The sequence below is a fragment of the Ornithorhynchus anatinus genome, chromosome 12, assembly GCF_004115215.2.
Source record: "Ornithorhynchus anatinus isolate Pmale09 chromosome 12, mOrnAna1.pri.v4, whole genome shotgun sequence".
Classification (NCBI taxonomy): Eukaryota; Metazoa; Chordata; class Mammalia; order Monotremata; family Ornithorhynchidae; genus Ornithorhynchus; species Ornithorhynchus anatinus.
In genome coordinates, this window is record NC_041739.1 from 13,647,072 (window position 1) to 13,670,161 (window position 23,090).

Consider the following 23,090-nt stretch of genomic DNA (forward strand, 5'->3'; position numbering starts at 1 on the left):
TCATCTGTAAATGGGGATTAAATCCTACTCTTAACTACCTAAACTGTGAGCTCCACATGGGGCAGGGATTGGGTCCAACTTGGTTATTTTGTATCTACCCCAGCACTTAATACAGTGCATGGCACACAGTTAGAGATGCCATAAAACTAAATAAATAGAACAAAGTGAAGCTGAGGAAGTAGTGTAAACTCTCTCCTCAACAAAGATGTGGCAAGGGGGAAGGAGTGGTCTTATTTTCAATTTGGCAAAACAGTGAACCATTAGGGGCTTTCCCAACATCAGTTCTGGGCAATCACAGCATTAGCTTTAGAATTTGAAACCCCACTATGTACAAAGTACTTTAAAGGGCATCGAAGAGATTACAGAGGAGTTGGCATGACCCCTAACCCAGGTAGAACTGAATGGGGAAGATGTGGGAAGCAATCCATATAAATATACGTGGATATGTAGAGGGCGAGAAAAATAGAACACAGAAGAGAGAAACATATTTGCATATTCTTAAAGGCTGGAAAAAAACACACTTTTTGTGGAAACACAACTTTTTTTTTTCCGATCCCAAATACTATTCTCTGAAGACTGTCCTATATAGGTGTGAAAGGCAATCACAAACAACAAGGAACTCTGCTGGACATCAAAAGAAGGGAGATTTTGTTTAGTCAATTTCAGGACCATGTCACATCTTCAGAGCTCCAGGTGCAACTCTTTTAAAACAGCACTTGCCTAAATAAACTGTGACATTTCAACCTGCCTTCTTCCTCACAGTGGGAGCATTCACTTTGATTGCATGGGGGTTTCAAATTCTTCATCGAAGGTTCTGGGTCTGTTGCAAAAGAAGTAATCATAAAAGCACAAAGTCATCCTTCTGGTTTTCATTCACAGGTGATCCGCATGAGCTGTTGAAGGCTCTAAAATGTAGTCATTAAGGGTGAAGTGAAGAGCTCAGTGTAGCTAGAAGAAGGAAAGCACCATCTCTTGCCCCTGAAATATGGCACTGAATATTTCTCTAGGCAAAGGTACTAGGAGAGCCATCGGGAAAAGCAAAGTGATCGGTAGATCTGCTAAGGAAGGAATTATTTTCGGGCATTTTACAAATAACTGCTTTATTAACAACTTGTTGAAGTATATGGTATTCTTCAGAAGACTCTGATGTACCCAAGGAATGTGCCACTCCATATTGTAAGCTCTTTGAAGTGCCGGTGGGTGGGGTGGGGGGGGTGGGTCTTACTAATCAATCAGTAGTATTTATTGAACACCTACTCCTTGCAGAGCATTGTACTTGGGGGAGTACAGTAGAGTTAGCAGACATGATCCCTGCCTAATAATAATAATGAATAACAATTATGGTATTTACTAAGTGCCTACTATGTGCCAATCACTGGGGTAAAGAAGTAATCAGTCCCACAAAGGGCTCTAGCCTACTCTTCCAGTGCTTTGGGCACAGTAAGTGCTCAGTAGACACTAACTGATGAATTCAATAGTTAAAAGATGCCTGAGACATGATACTAGGCTAAAAAACCGCATCTCTAGAGGAAATGATATCACAAAACTGGGTTTGATGTTATATTTCAGCACAAGTATTATGTAGCAAGTCCAAGATTCTTCGAAGTAACCGGCAAGACTAATTGAGGCCATTTTTCTCAAGTTATTTCTTGAGGTTAATAAACTTTATCTTGGAGGAAACTTTTCCCAATACTTTTGTAGGTTGGACAGAGAGGTTGGGGCGAGAGAGAAGAGTACTGTGATTTTTTTCAGGGATCTTTTAGAATTCAATTATTGAATTTATCCACCTCCTCCACAAATACCATTTTCCCTTATTTAAGAGCTTCAGGGTGTGCTTGCAAATGAAGCCATAATTTATTTAAACTTCCAAAACTCAGAAAACGTTGAAAACAGCCAGCAGATGCTCTTTATCAATGTAAAACATTAAGCACAGTTATATTTTTGGTCTTGAAAAATATATCCCACTTGTCCTTAGCTCTGATATCTCAGTTTCAAGATAGTTTTTCCCAACTTCAGGATCTTGCTGATCGAAGATCTATTCCCAGTGTTCGTGGTTCTTCAGGATTTTAAGATGAGAATTGACCTGACCTAACCTAACCTGTGTGAAACTCAAGTTCCTTTTCATTTTTAAATGTCACTATTTTGACCCTGGTATCTGGGGAAACAGAGCAGAAGAAAAATTTTCTTGCTTCCTGAAAAAGATTGAACTTAGCACTTTGTACTGAACTCTCCCAAGTGCTCTGCACAGAGTAAGCACTCAAAGCAATGATGATGTTGATGGTTTGAGACTGTAGAGGAGAGGGGAGGAGATGGAGGTTATGGGATATCATAGAACCAATGTGCTTAAGAATTAAAGGGCTGAGTGGAAGTCTAACCAGAGCAAAGATTTAGTACCAGCTACTTTGCCAATATATGACAGCGACAATGATGATGAGGTTAGTTAACAGCTTACTTTGTTCTAAGCCCTATGGTAGATAGCAGCATGGCTCAGTGGAAAGAGCCCGTGCTTGAGAGTCGGAGGTCATGGGTTTGAATGCTGGCTCTGCCACTTGATAGCTGTGTGACTGTGGGCAAGTCACTTAACTTCTCTGGGCCTCATTTACCTCATCTGTAAAATGGGGATTAACTGTTGAGCCTCTCGTGGGACAACCTGATTACCCTGTACCTATCCCAGCGGTTAGAACAGTGCTCTGCACTGTAAGCACATAGTAAGCACTTAACAAATACCAACATTTTTATTATTATTATAACAGATTATCAAATTGGGTACATTCCCAGTCCTCCACAACATTTTTAGTCTAAGCTCTCTTTCCCCGCTTCAAAGTCCTACTGAGAACTGATCTCCAGGAGGCCTTCCCAGATTGAGCCCCCCTTTTTCCTCTGCTCCTTCTCCACCTCCCCATCACCCCCTCCGCTCTCCCTCTGCTCTCCCCTCTTCCCTAATAATAATAATAATGTTGGCATTTGTTAAGCACTTACTATGTGCCGAGCAGCACTGTTCTAAGCTCTGGGGTGGATAGAGGGTAATCAGGTGAGGTTCACAGTCTTAATCCCCATTTTACAGATGGGATAACTGAGGCACCAAGAAGTCAAGTGACTTGCCCAAAGTCACACAGCAGATGGGTGGCAGAACTGGGATTAGAACTCATGACCTCTGACTCCTAAAACCGTGCTCTTTCCACTGAGCCATGCTGCTTCTCTCAATGTTGGTATCTGTTAAGCACTTACTATGTGCAAAGCACTATTCTAAGCGCCAGAGAGGATACAAGGTGATCAGATTGTCCCACTTGGGACTCACCGTCTAAATCCACATTTTACAGATGAGGTAACTGAGGCCCAGAGCAGTCAAGTGACTTGCCCAAAGTCACACAGCTGACAAGTGACGTAGCTGGGATTTGAACCCATGATCTCTAACTCTCCAGCCTGTGCTCTTTCCACTGAGACACGCTGCTTCTCTGCCCCACAGCACTGGTGTATATTTGTACATACTTATTATTCTATTTTATTCATGATGTGTATATACCTATAATTCTATTTATTTTGATGCCATTGATTTCTATTTATTTTGTTTTGTTGTCTGTCTCCCCCCCTTCTAGACTGTGAGCCCATTGTTGGGTAGGGATTGTCTCTGTTGCCAGTTGTACTTTCCAAGTGCTTAGTACAGTGCTCTGCACACAATAAGTGCTTTCTAAATATGATTGAATAAGTGAATGAATAAATAAGAAGGAAGCAAATTAGTCCTCTTATACTTAATGCTCAGGGGTTTGGGCTCTTCTCTCATAGGCCAATCTGTAAACCTGGCAGAATTGTCAATCAGGTTTTTCAGAAAATGGTTAATTTCTTTTGGAGGGCAATTTTTACCACTCCTTGGTGTCTAGCAGGGGGCCTAGTTGAAAAAGTTCAGGTCTGAGAATCAGAAAAATGGGCTACTATTCTCAGCTATGCAATATCCTGCTATATATCACTAGGCAGGTCACTTCTCTATGCCTTAGTTTCCTCATTCATAAACTGGGAATTGTCTGGTCTCCTTCCTACTTAGACTCTAAGACCCATATGGGACAGGGAATGAAGCCAACTTGTATCTACCCAGCATTTAATACAGTGCTTGACACAAAGTAAGAGCTTAACATATAGCATTGTTATAGTTATTATCTCTCTCTGGTCTTGGCCCAAATCAATCAATCAATCGTATTTATTAGTGCTTGTGTGCAGGGCACTGTAGTATGTGCTTGGGAGAGTACAATATAGCAGAGTTAGTAGATACATTCCCTACCCACAAAGACTTAGTAGTCTAGAGGGAGAAACTGCTGCAATATATATGTGTTAACACTAGGGATTCTGTGAAATCAAGGTCATTTTGGGGTAATGAGGGGGCCCTCTGTTAGTGACTGTAACCCTCGAGGAATTCCAAGCTATCAAGTTTCCTTTAGCACTTTACTGAGTATTTACTGTATGCTGAGTACTGTCATCAAGCACTTGGAGAATATAAAACAGTAGAGGGTTTACCCACTCCCTGCCCTAAAGGCCCTCATCCTGAATTTCCAATAACTCGGAGGGGTTCAAGACCTTGTAGAACCTCCACATAATGTAGAGGAAGATTCCCATTGCAGACCCAAGGTTTTCCAAAAGCCATGGGGATTGAGGGTGATTTTCACCCTACAGGCATCACTGGGTAAACAGGAAGCCTTTTCAGGATAGCTAACATTGTAAAACACTCTTCGGTTGGACTGTAAAATCCTTGGAAGCCTATAATAATCCATGATCAGATGGTTTATCTGCACTACAGCAAATGCACTTCCCTTTGGGAAGTAGTCCTATAAAACAGCTGTTTGTTCTCTGACCCATTGTTTGGCAGTTTTCATACAGAAACCCACTCACCTCAGTCATATTCCTTTTTGTCTGCTTATTGTACTTTTCTAAATACTTAGTAGAGGGCCCTGAACACAGGAAGCACTTAATAATTGCCAGGATTTAATTGGCTGCAGTTGCAGAAATCTCCTCTCAGGGTTACACCTGGGTAGTTTCCAGTACTCTACCAGTCTCAGCTATGGGAGGGAGAGTCAAGCAGAAGCCTACCCATTCCATTCCTAGCTTGGGCAGTGGCAAGTGAGTGGAAGGCAATCTGCTACAAGTCAAAACGCACCTGTACTGGGCAACAGGGGCAAGGAAGAGTCGAGGGTGGAGGCAGTGGTAAGCCAATTCCATGTTTTTACCAGGAAAACTCTGTGGATCCACTACCAGAATGATTACAGATGGAGTTGCTGTGGGTCATAGATGGCTCGACAGCATAAGGCAAGACAAGTTGAAGAAAGAGTTGGTGGGCGTGTCAATTTTTTTTTCTACTGGTTGAAGTCATTTTGGAAAATTTAGAACACTTTTTTAATGGTATTTTTTATGCATTCACTGTGTCAAGGACTTTTCTGAGTGTTGGAGTAGATAAAAGATAATTAGGTTGGACACAGTCCCTGTCCCACATGACACTCACAGACTAAATCAGAGAAAATAAGATTTAATCTTCATTTTAAGGATGAGGAAACTGAGGCCCAGAGAAGTGAAGTGACTTGCCCAAGGTCACACAGCAGACAAATGATGGAACCAGGATTAGAACCCTGGTCCTCTGATTCCCAAGCCCAGGTTCTTTCCACTTGGCCATGCTGCCGCTTGTTGAAATAGGGTAGTCAAAGAAGTTGAAGCGTGTGAGGCAAACACAAGGAAACTTATTTGTAGCCTAGTTGTTATATTATATGAAAGCCTTTGGTTATAACCAACATATAAACTTTCTGGGAGCGTGTGTGTGCATATAATTCTCAGGTGTGATATTGGAGGGAGGGCTCACCATCAGAAATAAGCTCAACGTATCTTGTATTTAAAAACCAGAGTATTGGAAATCAACCAGTGGTATTTATTGAGTGCTTACTTTATGCAGAGTGCTGTACCGAGCCCTTGGTTTTTCATTTATTTTTTATTTAATAGTATTTAAGCATTTACTATGTGCCTGGAACCCTTACTAAGCATTGTCTATTGTACAATACCCATCGAGTTAATAATAATAATGATGGGATTTGTTAAGCGCTTACTCTGTGCCAAGCACTCTGATTTCCACCCTCAGGGACTTGCAACCTAGTGAGAAATTTACAATTTAATGAGGATTTTAAAGTTTCCTTGAGAATTGCATTCATTTATTAACCTAGCGTTCCATAACATTGATAGCCTGGTTGTGCAGATAAATACACATTTCCAACTAGCTGGTCAGTTTTCACTAACTTGTATTTTATTTTTTTAACTAGAGGTGAGATACCAGCATTAGAAATATTTGGGATAGTTTGCTTAATCTATATCTTTTGGATACTTGCAGAGTTGGCTTAGATTAGTCTGAATGCATAGCAAAACCCACGAGTGCTATTTAATGTGGCTCAGTAGATACACTCTTAGATAAGTACTGTAGTCTTCCCCTTGTTCTAGGGAAGCCAAATTCTATCTTAATGCTTCCTTTCTTCCCTGAAGACAGACATTACTGAAAAATGAGTAACTTAATGATGTAGTAATTGGGAATTTAATTTGCAAAACAATGAAAAATCTACCCATTTGTAATTAAATGAAGGATGGAAAGAGCAGGGAAGAATATTGGACAGGTACCCTTAACAGGTGTCAATGGGCTGGTGGAGAATATCCAGAGAATTTGCAACATTTGGTGATGTTCTGACCACTTTAGTCACTTCTGAGACCAGTCCTGTGCCAAGTTATTTCACTCCCGGTCTCTTTACTGTGTTTCCTCAATTTTGAATGGATGGAATCATAAAAGGTATGAAAGGATGCAAACAGAATTGCTTTTCTCCAAACACCAGTTTTAGTGGAAATTCTGGAGCTGCAGGCAGGTAGTTCTACTCTTTGAATCCCTCCCTATTCTTTAAAGTGCCAGTTTGCCCAGGGCAATCAGACTCAAGCTGTCTGGGTAGAGAGCAGCAAAGTTTCCCTCAGTGTTTTCGCCCTTGAGCGCTCCATCTCTCACTGGGAGGGAGAGTCCATGGAAGTGTGGCTCCCGAGAGAGAGCCTGCCTCAAATTCCCTTTTCATAAATTCTGTCAATCGCGAGGTCCCTGAGCTAGAAATAAGCAACTTCCTCCACCTCTCCCATCAGCAGAGAAGTAATGGCAGATCTGGGACACCATCTTACTGTACTCTAATTTGCCCGCACTGTCTAGCCCAATTCTTAGCACATACTATCAGGGTGCAGAATCTGGGATTTATTCTGGCTTGGTTTGTGTCTGTATTTTGTCCAGATAATGAGTAAGTGCAAATCTTTGTTAAGCACTAAGTACTAAGCATTATACTAAATGCTGGGTCAGGTACAAGGTAATCACGGTCAAACCCACAATCCCTGTCCTACAGGTGGGAGTCTGTGTGGCGCAGTGGAAAGAGCACGGGCTTTGGAGTCAGGGCTCATGAGTTCGAATCCCAGCTCTGCCACTTGTCAGCTGTGTGACTGTGGGCGAGTCACTTCACTTCTCTGTGCCTCAGTTCCCTCATCTGTAAAATGGGGATGAAGACTGTGAGCCCCACGTGGGACAACCCGATTCCCCCGTGTCTACCCCAGCGCTTAGAACAGTGCTCTGCACATAGTAAGTGCTTAACAAATACCAACATTATTAACATTATTAAGTGAGAGGGAGGCAGATATTGAATCTCTCTTTCACAGGTGAGGAAACTGAGGCACCAGGAAGTTAAGGTGACTGCCCCAAGATCATGCACTGAGCACTTGGGATAGTACAAAACAGTCTCTTATGGGTGCCCAGGTGAGGAATTGAGCTGCCTAATCTAAAAATGAAATGGAGAATATGTTCATTATACTTGAAAATGACACTAAGTGGGGTGAAGTTGCTAATGCCTAAATTGACCTTGGTAGATTAGCAAATGTTTGGTTTAAAAAAAACAAAAAACAAAAACAGATAAAGTTCAACTGGGGAAAGTGCAAAAAAGTCTATTTAGTAACACAAACTGATCTATGAAGATACAGTGTGGATGAAGACTGTCAAGGTATTGTGGAATACCTGTGGCCATAGTAAAACTTGCTAAGTATAAAAGAGCAATATAGTGAAATTCAAAACTTTAGGAAATGGAGGTTCCTGCCCAGGGAGTGGAGAGGTTTCCAGGAAGGGGTGGAGCTGTTAGAAGGCACCTACTGGCTGAACCTGCTGCCAAAGAGAACTATAGATTAACCTAACTGTACCTAACCCCCATCGTTTAACATATAATAAATGCTTAATAAGCACCTAAATTAATTTCTTTGTCCTTGGTGGATAGGGATCAACTTAGTACTTTTACTGGGAAACCAACAAGACTGAAATAGATCCTTGATTAAGAGAATGGCCCCAGAAAGAGGAGCTAAAATGACATTCTAGTGAATGGGAACAAAAATTTTGACAATGGGTGAACTGGGATTGTCTAAATGATACTCCTGGAGGGAAGTGCCTAGTACAGTGCTCTACACACATTAACCGCTCAATAAATACAATTGAATATATGAATGAAGCTGGGTCAGACTGAAAGTCTGTAGTTGCTGCTGCCTGGGAAACAACATGGCCTAGGGGAAAGAGCACAGGCCTCCGAAGTTGAAGGACCTGGGTTTTAATCCTGATTCTGCCAATTGTCTGCTGTGTGACCTTGGGCAAGTCATTTAACTTTTGAGCCTCATCTTTAAATAGGGATTAAGACTGTGAGCCCCATGCAAGTCCTAAGACCTGACTCTTGAATCTACTTCAATGCTTAGTTCAATGCCTGGCACATAGTAAGCACCTCATGTAGGTTTGAGCACCTTAAGGGCAGGGAACACGTCTACCAAATCTGTTCTACTTTCTCGATCCGCTTAGTATGGTGCTCTGCACACAATAAGCACTAATTGATGAACAAATACCAGTGGGGAGGAGGGGGAAAAAAAAAGAGATGGGATGGTTCTGTTTAGCCTAAGAGTCTATCTGGTCTGGGAGGTAGAAAGATTGATTCCTAGATGCTGATTTGCAGAAGTAGGACCTGACCAACCTGATGAAGTATTCCTATACCTATAAACTTGAACTGGGTCATTGATTGGGAAGTTTCTGGATCAGCCATGCCACCTGCACAAGCTTGGTGCTCTTTGGATGAGGGACCAGCTGTTCTGCACCATCATCACCTGAAGGGTAATCTTGCTTCCTGGATGGAGACTGAAAGGCTGATTGGGACTCTGTCGGCCAGCCTGGGTTGTGTTACCTCTTGATGATCTTGCTAAAATTCCATTAATCAACCTAAATCCATCCCACAGTCAATGGTATTTATTGAGGGTTTATTGAGTACTTAGCAAGGAGTGCTGTACTAAATGCTTGGTCACTAACAGCTCAGTGGAAAGAGCACAGGCTTGGGAGTTAAAGGTAGTGGGCTCTGATCCCGACTCTGCCACTTGTCAGTTGTGTGATTTTGGGCAAGTCCCTTAACTTTTCTGAGCCTTAGTGACCTCATCTGTCAAATGGGGATGAAGACTGAGAGCCCCACATGGGTCAACCTGATTACATTGTATCTTACTCCAGCACTTAAAACAGTGTTTGGCACATAGTAAGCGCTTAACATTATTATTATTATTATTAACATCAGGGAGGAGCGTGGCACCGTGGAGCCCCGAGACTAGGAAAGGGGGCCTGACTCACTTGGCACACATAATAATGTTGGTATTTAAGCGCTTACTATGTGCAGAGCACTGTTCTAAGCACTGGGGCAGATACAGGGTAATCAGATTGTCCCATGTGAGGCTCACAGTCTTAATCCTCATTTTACAGATGAGGGAACTGAGGCACAGAGAAGTGAAGTGATTTGCCCACAGTCACACAGCTGGCAAATGACAGAGCTGGGATTTGAGCCCATGACCTCTGATTCCCAAGCCTGGGCTCTTTCCACTGAGCCATGCTGCTTCACCTGCACACATGTACACGTTCTCTCCGCTCAGGACGTCCAGTTTGACAAACAGCTCCAGGGCCCACACGATGTTGGCCGTTTGTTGAAAGAGGCCCAGTGGAAGTTCTTAAAAGGAATGGGAATCAGAAAACCTGATTTCTAGTCTCAGCTCTCCCACTTGCCTGCTGTGTGAATTTGAGCAAGTAACTTAACTTCTCTATGCTTCAGTTTCCTCAACTGTAAAATGGGGATTCAATACCTATTCTCCTTCCTACTTAGATTATGGACCCCATGATAGACAGGGACTGGTCTGACTCGATTAACTGTATCTACCCCCAGATTATATCCCTACTATCTATCTCTATACTGTAAACTCGTTATGGGCTGGAAATGTATCTATTGTTATACTGTGTTCTCCCAAGTGCAGTTAAGTGCTCACTAAATATGACTGAATGAAAGAATACCCCAGTGCTTAGAACAAAGGTGGACACATAATAATGTTGGTATTTGTTAAGCGCTTACTATGTGCAGAACACTGTTCTAAGCGCTGGGGTAGATACAGGGTGATCAGGTTGGCCCACGTGGGGCTCTCAGTTTTAATCCCCATTTTACAGGTGAGGTAACTGAGGCACAGAGAAGTTGTGACTTGCCCACAGTCACACAGCTGACAAGTGGCAGAGTGGTGATTCGAACCATGACCTCTGACTCCCAAGCCCGGGCTTTTTCCACTGAGCCACGCTGCTTAACATAGTAAACACTTAACAACAAATACTCTATAAAAAAACAAACCAAAAAATATTTGGAAACGGCTACTTGCAACACTCATCAGTGACCCAGGACAAAAGCCGAGTGACAGGAGGAATTTCTGCGCTAGTGGATCCAGCTCCGCCTGCCAAAGGGAGTGACGGCACAAGGCAGTGCTTCTATGATGCTGGGATGGGCTAATTGAGTGGGGTATGACACGCTCCTGCCAGGAAGAAATCCATCCAGCTGTGCTCAGCTTTGCTTAGTATCAGCTTTATGGAGTATCATTAGCAATTTTGGACTCATATTGAGAAAGCTGTGGAAAGGCTGGAAAGGGTTCAGACAGGAGAAACCAAAATAACTGCAGCAAGATATAGCCAATTTCATAAGATAAGAACTTGGCTGTCAAGGTGACTAAACCCTGGCATAAGCACTGAGGGAGTAGGGAAGTTGTGAATTCCTCAATTTGGAGATCATAATAAATGGTCTCTATTATCTGTCTCGGTTAGATTAGCTATAATTCCCACAGTCACGGATATTTGCCTGCATCAGTGGGCTGGGACAATTGACTCCTTGAGATCGATCAATCAACGGTATTTACTGGGCCCTTACTGTGTGCAGAGTTTAGCTCTCATCTAGGCCTATGATCCTTTGTATTAATGATGATAATATAGTATTTAAGCGCTTACTTCGTGACAAAACTCTGTACTACTGCTAGGGTAGGAACAACACAATCATATTGGAAACACTCCCCATCACCCAAGGGGCTCAAGGTTTTAGGGGGAGAGGAAGTAGGCATTTAATCCCAGAGAAGCAGCCCAGAGAGGTTGTGACGTGCCCGACAAAGCCAGACTGTGGCAGAGCTGGGAATAGAATTTAGGTCACCTGCCTCTCAAGCCTATTGTTTTGGGGAAAGTGTTAAAGGCTTGGGAATTGCCTAATGTCAATTATACAGTTTTGAAAAGACTGATTTCCTGTTTTTGTGTTGTTTTGGGGGGCTTTTTGGTTGTATTTCATATTATCTAAAGCTTTAGGAAGCTTTGATTTGGATTCTCTGACTAAATAAAAGCAGTCTTTTCTCCCCAGGGCAAATTCTTTTTTTTGAACCTTGAAGTGCAATTTTTCAGCATGCAGCAATGTTTAATGGGTTGGTTAAAATTATCATTAATAATAATATCAGGCCCTAATCAAATGCTGGACGGGTACAAAATTATGAGGGGTTCCTGCCCAGTGAATTGAAAGAACAAATGAGAAAGATGAAATGAGTCAGGCTGTGAATTGAATTGAAGAGTTATTTCAGTGTTTCTCTGCGCTTTGATTTGATCTTGTTCAATATTATTTCTAGTTTACAGCTTGTTTGTTTTCTGGTTTAAGTTGGTAGGTTGTTGGTTTTGAGACATGCATAGAGACCTTCCGTAACTTTAGGCTTGTGGTTAATGTTGGGAAGATCTCTCCATCTTAACTCTGGGAGCTTTTTCTTATGATCGGGTACATACAGAATTGTAAAAGGATGGAAAGTGAGAAGTTCAAGGCCGGGGTTTGCATGCATTTGTCTTTGAGCATTTTATTTTCGTCTCTGTTTAAGATTGCCATTTTTGACTCAGGGACCATAATAATCAATAGAAGTCTGCTTGTTTCTTTGTAGACTTTTAATTTCATTTGGATGTGTGGCTTAGTGGAAGGAGCCCAGGCTTGGGAGTCAGAGGTCGTGGGTTCTAATCCCAGCTCCGCCACTTGTCAGCTGTGTGACCTTGGGCAAGTCACAACTTCTCTGGGCTTCAGTTCAAAATGAGAATGAAGACTGTGAGCCCCACGCGGGACAACCTGATTACCTTGGATCTACCCTAGCACTTAAAACAGTGCTTGGCATATAGTAAGTGCTTAAATGCCAACGTTGTTATTGTTATTATCATATGCAAATGATACATGCATCTAACTTTAGGATTGTGTTAGGTGACTGACATCGAGGTTGGGGGGGGGGGTTGGAGGGGTCTGTGGCTAATATAAATTTGGGATAGTTGAAGTGTATGAGGGAATATTAGAAGTGGCAGGAAGACAGGGCAGGGCAGCAACTTACTAGGGATGAATAAAACACCAAAGGACATTTATAGTCTCAATGGAGAAGGACAATGAAATCAAAAGAATAGATTATCCCAATCCCCAGCAGAAGAATTGAAAATATGTGGACACCACTCAGGAACGTCCCAGACCCTCCCCATAATAATAACTACAGCAATAATAGTACTTATGAAGCACTTACTACATTCTAAACTCTGGGATAGACACAAGATAATTGGGTTGGACACAGTCCCTGTCCCACTTGGAGCTCACAGTCTTTATCCTCATTTTACAGATGAGAGAACTGAGTCACTGAGAAATTAAGTGACTTGCCCTAGGTCACATAGCAGGCATGTGGCATAGCTGGGTTTAGATCCTAAGACCTCCAACTCCAGTCCCGTGCTCTTTCCACTAGACGACGCTGCTTCTGGTGACATCGGGGTGATGTCAGAGATGGGGAAGTCCACCTTGGGGTACAGCCTGGGAGGAGCAGGGGGCTGTTGGAGAGGCCGACGCCTTGCCCAAATCCTGCTTCTAGCCTGGAACACCTTGCCCTCTCTCTACACATCCAATAGACAATTACTCTTCCACCCTTCAAAACATTATTGAAGGTAGATCTCCTCTACCTCCTCTGCCTTACCTGACGAAGCCCTCATTTCCTTTTATCCCCACTCCCTTCTGTGTCTCCCTGATTTGCTCTCTTTATTCACCCACTTCCCCCAGCTCCACAGCAGTTATGTGCATATCCGTAACATTTATATTCATGTTTGTCTCCCCCCCCAGGCTGTAAGCTCGTTGTGGGCAGTGAACGTATCTAGCAACTCTGTTATAGTGTACTCTTCCAAGTTCTTAGTACAGCACTCTACACACAGTAAGGGCTCAAATGTGATCGATTTGATTTGAAAAAGGATGAAAACCTAGGTTCCTAGCTTCTTGTGCATGGGTCTGTGTCCCAATCCTGTCCAGTCTCCTCCACTTTGCCACTTATTTGGAATCAGAGCAGGGCACTGAGGTTTCAACCTGTGAAGAGTGTTTGACGCAGACAGGGGTTGGTATGATCAAAAGACCAAATGACTATGTGTACATCATCTTCTATCATGGTTGGCATCGTCGTCCCAACTCTCCCAAGACTGAGCGGTACCTTAGGTTAAGCTGTGTTTTTAACCAGATAAAATTGCTGTATTGGGTAGGGGGTGCTATCTCTCTGTCTGCATCCAGGAAGAAAGATAAATGACTTTACATTTCTGTAGTGTTTTTATATTCAAAACTACCATCACATCACTGACATGAGCGATTTACTACTCCCATTTTCAAGATAAGAAGTCTGAAAGTCTGAGAGGCCATGAGACTCGGTCGAAGTTATATGGCAGGCCAGTGGTAAATCTCGGGGAGAAAACCAGTCTCCTGACTCCTGGACCCAAGTCCTTTTCATTATATCATGTTACCTCCCTAAATTATTCATTCATACTGCATGCAAAAGATGGTTTACTCCCTGGGAAAGTATGGGTTAACTATCTCAAATGTCAAGAAATAGCTTGGGTTTGGTAATCAGAGGACCTGGGTTCTAATCCCAGCTCTACCGCAAGTCCGCCATGTGACCATGGGCAATTTACTCAACTTCTTTGTCTGTTACCTCATCTGAAATGGGGATTAAAATGGGAATTTTACTCCTTTCTCCTTGGACTGTGAGCCCTGTGTGGGACAGGAACTGTAACCAACCTGATTAACTTGTATCTACCCCAGTGCTTAGAGCAATTTTGGGCACATAATAAGCAGGTATTATTATTGTTATTCTTATGAATATATCCTGAATTTTTGCATAGAGCTTTGGTCATCAGCTTCTGGGCTACCCCCATGTTGTGATTTGATACTGTCAGGAATGATGGCCGAGGGCATCCTCTTGCTTAAATTTCCTTGCAAGTTCAGCTCTAAGTATGACTTTCTATCAGGGGCTTGGGCAGGATTCTGGTACACACAAACCAGCTCTTTAAGGACATTTTCAACAAGTGTTGGTTTGCTGAACAACATTTCTTTCCAAGAAGGATTTTTAAACCAAATGAAGCACTTAACCAAGTAGGAAATGAAAGTCTCAGTTAAATCAGAGGATTAAAAGTAATGTCAATTATGTGTGTTCTCCCTCAGTAAACATTTATTTTCAGCTTTAAGTTAAGGTTCCTAAAGGGCAGAGTTAGGGTCAGATGGTAAACTCCTCCCACTAGGTTTTAAGGTCTTCACAAAATAAACCCTAAATGGATATCATTGGTATTTGTCCAGTACAGTGATGAGCATGACATGCTCTGTCAGTATTAAGCAATCACACCATTTTCTGGAAGTCCAATTCTTCTTCAAAATGAACGTGGCGACATCTTCTGTTGCAAACAGTACTATATGTTCTCAAGAAAAGGATTCTGAAATGGAGAAGCAACATGACCTAGTGGATAGAGTAGGGTCCAGGGAGTCTGGAGGACTTGGGTTCTAATCCCTGCTCTGCCACTTGTCTGCTGTGTGATTATGGGCAAGATATCTAACTTCTCTGTTATTCCCTCTGTAAAATGGGGATTAAGATTGAGAGTCCCATGTGGGACATGGACACTGTCCAATCTGATTAGATTTTATGTACCCGAGCATATAGTAAGCAACAAATGCCATAAAACAAATGTTTTTGCTGATTTGGCTTCATCTCTTCTCCCTGAGTTTGAAATCCAAAGGAGGAGTTTGCAGTTTGCTCCCAGATGCTCTTGAGGCTTTAAAGAATGTTCAGACTGGCAGACAGCCAAAGTCGGAAGTAACCAACTGGTCGTGCAGCAGGTGAGGCCCGATAACATAAAACACTGCCAAGCTAGAGACTGTGGCCTTTTCCTTTCTCTTTCCTTTTTAGAGGTAGAATTCCAGAGGGGCTTGGTTATCTCTGAGAAACTCACAGTGGTCTGTTGTAATCCCGTCCATGTAAGAAGTTTCCAGCCATGCAAAAGACAGTTTGTTTTCTGGAAATAAGAACCAGGTGAGTTGTCACTGAACAAGATAAACAACAGCAGATGGGGGAGAAAAAGGAAAAAAAAAAACCCATAACATTCCCAGCACAATCAATTGCCAGGTTTATGGAGATGATCCAGGAAGTCAAAACTGCAGATCTTTATTTGGTGATTCTTTATATACCTTCACCCAAGGACAAATTCTTTTCCTTCATCAAATGTCCACTCGCCCACCCAATTCATTTTTTAATCCAATTGCATTTATTGAGCATTTATTGTGTTCAAAGCACTGTACTAAGTGCTTTGAAGAGTACAATATAATAATAAACAGACATATTCTCTGCCCACTCAATTATGACTGTAGTGGAGTTTCCATTCATTCAGATGTCTGGGCATTCTTACTTTTCCTTCCTTCGTACATGCAGTCAAGGTTACAGTGGAGCAGGTTTGCCGTCCTTTCTGGCCATTCTAACAGTTTGATTAGACTGTGACTGTGACCTTGGGATTTGTCAAGCACCTTTGACATACAGCTAAGCACTGGGCAGATATGAACTGAGCAGGTTGGATCCAGGCCTCGTCCCACATGGGGCTCACGGTGTAAAGTTTGAGTCAGAGTGGATAAGCATGCTATGCTGGCAAGGAGCTCACTACCCTCCTGGAGGCAAGTGGTAGTCAGGTGGCATGAACCAAAAGTGTTAAGCTGATTCAAGGCTGGTCAATAGGCCTGGATTCAGAAATGGCCTCTTTCCTAACCAAATCCAGAAGTCTTTTGGGGTTGGGATGACTTCAATTATCTCCCTGACTGAACTGCTCAACTCTGGCTACAAAATCACTGCTCTCTTGGGCTATTTCCCAAGCATTGATGGCCACCTTATTAGTCGGCCATAGATGGATGAATTTTCTTTTAGTACCTTTTGATGCGGTTTAGCGTAGGAGCCTTTTAAGTACCCTCTCACTCCACAGGGCAGGTTTTCTCTCCTACTATTTCCAGTCAAAAAGAGAATTAGAAAGGATGAGGTTTATTTAACAATTATTAACTGCACTGATGGCCCAGGAGCCTTGAGGAACAGAGAAAAATCTTCTTCCGTTCAGGACAGCCCTTTTTTCTTCCTAATTTTGTCACAAGGAGAATTACATTGTAACATGGGCAAATGCAATTTCAACTCCATTCCAATCAGAGGAACTTTATTGGCTTGCCAAAGTCAATCCCATGTCATTATATTGAAGAGATTCATGTTCCAGGGAGCAGTAGGGCTCTGTTCTCCATGTAGAATGCTTGGTAATGTCCGCTTAACTGTCGAAAAAATATTCAATTGGACCTAATGCTGCTATTGCTTGGATTGCAAAGCCAAGTGTGTGATTTCCTTGGTTAATATTTAATCCAAGGGAGTTTTTTTAGTCTTCCTCTTTTAATGGCATTTAAGTGCTTACTATAAGCCAGACACTGTACTGAGTGCTGGGTAGATACAGGATTACCAGGTTAGGCTCAGCCCATGTTCCGCTTTAGGTTCACAGTCTTCATCCCCATTTTACAGATGAGGTTACTGAGGCCCAGAGAAGTTAAGTGACTTGCCCAGGGTCTCACAGCAGACAAGTGAGGGGAACGGGGATTAGAACCCAGATGCTTCTAACTCCCTGGCCTGGGCTCTATAAAAAAGTAAGCAGAGTCTAAATAGTAAAATTTCTATTCTTTCAGAGTCTGCCAATTTAAACAATGGCTCTTGGTGGCATTCTGTGGTCTTTCAATAACATTTTTAGTCACTTTCCCTTTGTCTAGATTTTTGATGAAAATCATGGAACCACTAGCTGGATCCCTACGGCAACTCATTTACTTCTGATAACCCGAAACCCAAAACATAGTGACAATGTGAGCAAGGCAGTATCATCTGCAAAAAAAAAAAATTCAGAAGTAGAAAAATGCAAAATCCTTTGGGGATTGCCTCTTCATTAAAATTGTATGTATTAATATTTCTCCCAGGGTGATATGGATCACTAAATTCTCAGAACTTAATTATCATTATCAACCTAAAGCATGCTGCAGTTGACTAAAACATTTGAGCAAACCAATTTTGTTAAAGAAACAAAACCTTGTAAATTTGATCTGATTTCATTAAATGCCAAGTTTGGTTTGAGCTGGGGAATGTACTATGTTTGAATTCCATAGCTATTAGGAAAATGTTCAGCTTTTTCCCAGTGCCAATATTTTATTATGACTTTACTGAGGATCTGGAAGCACTGACATGCATCTAAAATCTGGCTTATAAGGATTGGTTGGCTAAACTAGAAGAAGCATTGATGGAGTATTTGATTAAAAAAAAATTTTTTATGATATTTAATCGCTTAATATGTGCCAGTCACTGTACTAAGTGCTAGAGTAGATACAAGCTAATAAGGTTGATTGGCTTGGACACAGTTCCACATGGAGCTCACAGTCTTAATCTCCATTTTACAGATGAGGTGACTGAGGCCCAGGGAAGTTAAGTAACTTGCCTAAGGTTACACTGCAGACAACTGGCAGATCTGAGATTAGAACCCAGGTCCTTCTGACTCTCAGACCTATGCTCTATCCACTAGGCCACACTTGAGGACCTTTAGCCTTGCTGGCTTTTCACTGCAAAGTATTCTCAATAGTATTTAATTTTCATTTCACAATGTCCTCTTAGATTCATTAGGTAGGTCTCATAAAAGTATCATCCAGACCTCATGGTTTTCTCTTTACTATTTGGAAGTGGGTTCTAATTGTATGTGTTTTGCTGGGTCATGAGAATAGTTAGGGTAAATTAGACACATTTTATAACTGTTTATATGTGTGGGTTTTTTTTTTTTGTTCATTGAAAGCAGACTAGGTAAGCATTTGTAACATCAATGTAGATTACATTCTTATCTCTATTGTCAACTGGTAATGAACACTGTAAGCTCGATTTATGGTTACCAAGGACACTGCTGAATCATGTATCATTAATTATAAGGATTGTATCGTGTAACTGCTCTTTTGCATTTAGGTTCTTTATTCAACCACGGTTGCAGTTTTTAAGTTCAGCATTTCATAAATTAGGTTGTTCCCTCTGGTATTCAAAATCAAGCTTTTTTTTTAATCAGAGACAGAAATGAGCTTTGTTGAGCTAGAGAACTGGATTTTACACTAGCTCCGTCTTGATGAAAAATAGCAAATCATTTGTTAAAAATGATCCATTCATAAAAGTACAACTGTAGAACATAAACAATTTCCATATCCATTTTCTCTGGATTACTTCCAAATGTTTTACCCATTCAGAAATCTTTGTCAAAATGCATGAAATGAATCAATCAATGGTATTCATACAGTGCCTACTATGTGTCAAGCTCTGTGCCTGGGTTCTATTCGCAGTTCTTCCATATGTCTGCTGGGTGTCGTTGGGCAAGTCACTTAATTTCTCTGGGCCTCAGTTTCCTCATCTGTAAAATGGGGATTAATCCTAATGCCTCTTGATTAGACTGTGAGCCCTGTATGGGTCAGGGACTGTGTCCAGCCTGATTAACTTGTTAATGATTAGAACCATATTGGGTACATAGTGCTTAAAAAGTACCATAATTATGATTATTGGGAGAATACATTGCAATAGAATTGGTGGACACAACCCCTGCTTACAGTCTAGAATGGGACACAGAGGTTCTAATAAATTACAGTTAGGGGAAATAGGCATAAAGGTTTTGTGGAGTTGGGGAGGGGTGAATATCAAGGGCTTTAGGGTTACAGTTCAAGGAGCAAAGATGACACAGAAGAAAGGGTACATTGGGGAAATGAGAGCTTAGGTCTTTAGTTGAAAGTGAAATTTTGAGTAGAGCTTTGAAGGTGGAGAGAGTGGTGGCCCTCAGATATGAGTGGGAGGGAGAGGGAGTTCAAGCCAGAGGGAAGCTGTGGGAATTGGGTTGGGACCTCCTGTCTATCTCCACTCCAGTCCATACTTCCCTCGCTGCCTGATTCATTTTTCTACAAAAGTTTAGTCCATATTTTTCCACTCCTATAGAACTTCCATTGGTTACCCATCCACTTCCGCATCCAAAGGAAACTCGTTACCTTTGGTTTTAAAGCATTCAAACACCTTGCCCCGTCCTACCTTACCTCACCACTTTCTTACCACAAGCTAGCACGCTCGCTTCACCCCTCAAATGCCAATCTATTCACTGTACCTAGATCTCTTCTATCTCACTGCTGACCCCTTGCTCATGTTCTCCCTCTGGCCTATAACTCCCTCCCCTTTTATATCTAACAGACTACAACTCTACCTACCTTCAAAGACTTACTGAAATCACATCACCCCCAAGAGGTCTTCCCTGCCTAAGGCCTCATTTCCCCGACTCTTTCTCAATCTCCATCTCTTGACTAATTAGAAGTGCAATTTGACATCTCGAGTTGAAAGACTGCATGGTAAAGATCGGAAAAGTGTATTGCAGAGTGTAGATAGCTAAATTGGGACTGAGCTGCAGCATCTGTGAGTCTGGTTCAGGGGCCCATGCTGCTTTTTCCAAACAAAGTTCAATATTTGGAAAGCTAATTTAACCAGAAAAAAAGTTTGAGTTTCTCATGTCTATTTTTCATCCATGATGCTTATTTTTATGGACTCAAATATACCCTGGAGAGTAAAGTCACTGCTTACTTTCTCAGAAAGACTATGACATTTGCTGCTACCTTTTAGCATTAGGAAATATCATCGTAATGATAGTCATTATCATAATAATGACTGATTAGTACTGATTTAATGTGACAGGAGGGAGGATTGATTGGAGGAGAATGAAAGAGGACCAAAATGTAGACCTATTGCTAAAACAAGAAAATCAAGACAGTATGCTCAGTTTTGCAAATTGTTGTACTTATTTTTGCATTTTGGGGGAGATAGTAATGCAGGCTCATTAGATCAGATGGATGTGTGAGTTTGCAACTTCTTTTCCATGGTCAGGAAGGTTTCTTATAGTCAGTGGCTAAGTTTTTAGGATCATGATGGATCTTGGAAGAGGAAGGGCTGGCTATTCACAGACTGTAATGACCTCTCTCCAGATTCATTGAGGTCACTAAAGGGAAATTTGCTTAAGCTGTAAAATGAATTTTTGGGTCCTAAATGTAATATTTAGTACAATTCCTGTCCTAGAGGGATGTTAACATGTTGGGATGAATATAGAATATTCTTTTAAAGGTCATTTTTAAACAGGTCTGGGATAAAGCTATCTCCCAGTGTGTCTTTCCATTTTTCTGCCTATCCCCCTTCAATCCGACCAAAATGCTACTTCCAAAATAACTTGAGTTCATAAATATTTTAGTATGGAATTCTTAGACCTTTGGAATTTCCAAATCACAATTTTCCTTCACCCCTCACAAATATTAAAAAGAATCGTAAACTCATTCTTACTATAAAATTACTTTTTGGAAGAAGAGAGACATTCTCCATTATGCTGTGAACTTAAATCATCAAATCTGAACTTCTCATACAAATTCCCTAGCCCTTGAAAAGTATGAGATACTTGTTGTGTGTGGTTATGGTTCATCTCCAGCAAAGCCTCCAGAATGGAAAAACACTTTCTTAAAAATGTTGTTCAGAAAGAAAGGACTTACACATACATGGGCTTTTCTTTAAAAACAATAGTGCATGGTCACAAAATACATTGAAAGCGAGAGTACTCAGTCAATTATCAGTAAAGAAATCATGCCATTAGATGAAAAAGGCAACCTCTGGAGACTCAACACAATCAGTTTTTCTCATGAAAGCTTAAATCAAGGTTTATGCATATACTGAAAGAAAATAAGATCCTAAAGAACCCAATGTGTCATGGGAAGGTAACCATGGATTTACCCTTAGAAATGGGACTACAAATCGATATAGCAATAGAGGAAATTTAAACAAATAACATAGGCCCACAAAAACGTGACTGAAGCATTTGCTGGTAAAAGATTTGGATTTAGACTAGCTTCAGAGTCACAGCAGGGGACTAATACCATTTCCTAATAATTGGAACTGCAAAATTGTGGCCATAAATTTATTGGATAAATCTATCGGAGAGATATTCTCTCCCTCGACCCTTACCTTAGAAAGTACTGTCTTCCATTTTGTATTCTTCTCCTCACAAGCAAGACTGGCTTGGCCCTGATACTCTTTTTTGGAAATCTGTTAAGGATTGAAAGGAAACAGTAGCGGGGCAGAGAAGGGAAAGGATTAAAGAGCTGAAGTTCCGTTATTTCCGTTTACTGGCTCTAAGGAGTCCAAGAATTTCTCTTTACTGGAGATAGCTCTCCAGTTTATTACTACTTCATCTTTTCCTTTGGTTCACCTCAACTTGGAATTCAATTGCATCCTTAGCCTAAGATGGGAATTTCAAGTTCTTCAGGAATGTCACTATGCATAGTTGGTGTTCTCTCCTTCTGAAGCAGGGAGACCACAAAAATGAAATATCAGCATTCAATGATGCTGTTTTGAAGTGCAATATTTCAGTCATGTGATAGGGAGAGGAAGCAGGACTGAAATATTCTGTAACTTGCTAGATATTATAGATCCTTGACCATGAATACCTTTGGAGAGTCTAGACACACTGCTTGATGGGAAGCTATGGAAAAGTGGGAGAGTTGGGCAGCCCAAATTTCTGGTGTTACCCTGATTGATTTAACACACATGGTTATCTTACTCTAAAAGTGCAAAATATTTTATTATAGGTATGAGGTCACTGTGTTTTCTGAGGGTGAAGCCAATGCAATGCAGTTTAAGGGCGACTTGCTAGTGTTTTTTGTTTGTTAAGAAAAGATAAAACATTCACTGGACCTTAACCATATCATACTATTTCTAAATAGGATCATCATCATCAGCGATATTTATAGAGCACAGTATTAGGTACTTAGGAGAGTACAGTGCAAGAGAGTTGGTGGATTTGCTCCCTGTCCAGAATGCCTTATTTTGCAAGTTTAGAGAAGCAGCGTGGCTTAGTGATTTGGGAGTCAGAGGACTCCCAACTAATCCCGACTCTGCCACTTGTCAGATGTGTGATCTTGGGCAAGTCACTTAATTTTTCTGAGCCTCGGTTACCTCATCTGTAAAACAGGGATGAAGACTGTGAGCACCACGTGGGACAACTTGATTACCTTGTATCTACCCCAGCACTTAGAACAGTGTTTGGTGCATAGAAAGCACTTAAAAAATACCATCATTATTATTATTGTTATAATCTAGGTGGTCACTATAATCAATTGATAGTATTTATTGAGCACTTACTGTGTGCAGGGCACCTATGTTCTGTGTGCTGAAACACCCGTGTTCACAAAAATCTGCAGTTATAGATTAGTACCATGCAATTACCCCCAGCAGGCACTCAGTACATATTATAACTACTGGAACTACAACTGGTTAAGTTATCTGATAGACTTTCAACTATTTTATCA

The 23,090-nt window shown here is 41.4% G+C and overlaps 1 protein-coding gene, 1 long non-coding RNA gene and 1 other non-coding gene across 3 annotated transcripts in view; 2 read left to right on the top strand and 1 right to left on the bottom strand.

Annotated features, from left to right (window-relative positions):
- MARCHF1 (membrane associated ring-CH-type finger 1) overlaps positions 1–23,090 on the top strand; it is a 495,472-nt gene that overhangs the window by 182,510 nt on the left and 289,872 nt on the right. The gene's annotated exons all lie outside the window — the stretch shown is intronic.
- LOC120638714 lies at positions 484–21,875 on the bottom strand. Its single transcript, XR_005660599.1, has 3 exons — positions 21,748–21,875; positions 15,641–15,703; positions 484–820 (listed from the first exon to the last, which is right to left on the bottom strand). It is a non-coding gene; the product is annotated as an uncharacterized LOC120638714 (long non-coding RNA).
- On the top strand, positions 4,996–5,133 carry LOC114815745. The gene has a single exon (XR_003763547.1). It is a non-coding gene; the product is annotated as a small nucleolar RNA SNORA7 (small nucleolar RNA).